The sequence below is a fragment of the Pinus tabuliformis genome, chromosome X (genome assembly GCF_031772625.1).
Source record: "Pinus tabuliformis cultivar Carrire ecotype Pingquan chromosome X, CPIR1, whole genome shotgun sequence".
Taxonomy (NCBI): Eukaryota; Viridiplantae; Streptophyta; class Pinopsida; order Pinales; family Pinaceae; genus Pinus; species Pinus tabuliformis.
Genome location: NC_142308.1, coordinates 619,348,337 through 619,350,262, shown reverse-complemented (window position 1 = coordinate 619,350,262; position 1,926 = coordinate 619,348,337).

Below are 1,926 nucleotides of genomic sequence, written 5' to 3'. Positions count from 1 at the left end.
GACCTTGACAGTAAAATATATAGAGATGAAAAATTTAGAGCAAGACTAACAAATATCAGCAGCATCATTATTCAGATCAGCAACCATGTTCTCCTTCTGCACCTAATCCACCTGAAACCAAAAATAGCTTGTGTACACGAACCAAGAGATTCTAATGTAATGCCAACAATGCATTATTAGAAATATATATGCTCCCCCTGAACCTGTGCCAGATGGTCTCTGTCAGACCCATATCAGACTGTCTTCAACCAGAGTCTGTCCCCACTAATTTCCTTCAAACCAACATATACGTGATTGTATTTGCATAAAACTACGTATGTACGTAGATCCTCCTCATGCAACTCGCATACAACCACTTTTCTCTTAAACAGACAGGTTTCAACAGCAAAATGATGCATCAACTACTCCCAGCTTCTGTCTGAGGTATTCAAAAGTTTCCTTGGGCAGTGGTTTGGTGAGAATATCAGCAACTTGTTCCTTAGAGGGAACATACTCCAATTTGACCTTTTTTTCCAGCACTTGTTCCTGGAGAAAATGGTACTTGATTGGTATGTGCTTAGTCTTTGAATGCATGACAGGATTCTTTGAGATACGGATAGCACTTGTATTATCACAAAAAATTGAGATAGGTGGAGTACAAGTGATTTGAAGATCTTGCAATGTTTGCATCATCCAAAGGAGCTATGTGTAGCAAGATGCAACAGCTACATATTCTGCTTCAGCTATAGATAAAGCAATAGAACTTTGTTTCTTGTTGAACCAAGATACTAATCTAGGACCCATGAAGAATGCACCACCACTAGTGCTTTTTCTGTCATCCACACTTCCTGCCCAATTCGCATCTGTATATGCATGAAGTGTGAGATCTGTATCTCTAGGATACCATAAGCCATAGTTTTGAGTTCCTTGAAGATACTTGAAAATTATTTTAACTGCCTGAAGATGAGCTTCCTTTGGATTTGCCTAAAACCTTCCAACTATTCCCACTGCATGCATAATGTCTAGTCGGGTACCTGTTAGATAGAGTAGACTACCAATCATGGATCTATAGGTTGGTTGATGTACTGCTACCAATTCATCATTTACGCTGAGGCTGCATCTTGTCACCATATGGGTACATACTGGCTTCAAATCCTCCATCCCATATTTCTTCAAGATCTGCTTGAGATACTTGGTTTGTGATAGAAAGATGCCATGTTTGTTTTGTTGGACTTGTAAACCAAGAAAATATGTGAGCTCGCCAAGCATAGACATTTCAAACTCTTTCTGCATCACTAAGGAAAATTTTGACTCATGTCTTCTTCATTGCTACCAAACATGATATCATCAACATACACAACAAGTATTAGCAACTTTTCATTATCAAATTTTATATAAAGATTGCTATCAGTTGATCCTTTTATAAAACCTTGTTGGAAGAGGTATTTATCCAAGCGATAATACCAAGCCCTTAGAGCTTATTTAAGGCCATAGAGAGCCTTTTTGAGTCTGCATACAAGCTTTGGATCATTTCCAAGGATAAACCCATATGGTTGCTCAATATACACTTCTTCATCCAAGTCTCCATTTAGAAAAGCAGATTTCACGTCCAATTTGAAATAACTTGAACTTCTGAAAACTAGAGAGAGCAAGGAACATTCTGATGGCCTCAAGTCTAGCAACGAGAGCAAAATTTTCTTCAAATTCGATTCCTTCTTGTTGAGCATACCATTTACAAACAAGTCTAGCTTTGTTTCTAATAACTTCCCCATTTTCATTCAACTTGCTTTTGAATATCCATTTTGTCCCTATGACATTCTTATCTTTAGGTCTAGGAACCAACTCCCAAGTGTTATTCTTTTCAATTTGCTCAAGTTCTTCATCCATTGCCTTGACCCAACATTCATCTTTGCATGCCTCTCTTACATTTTGTGGTTCAGTGGAGGA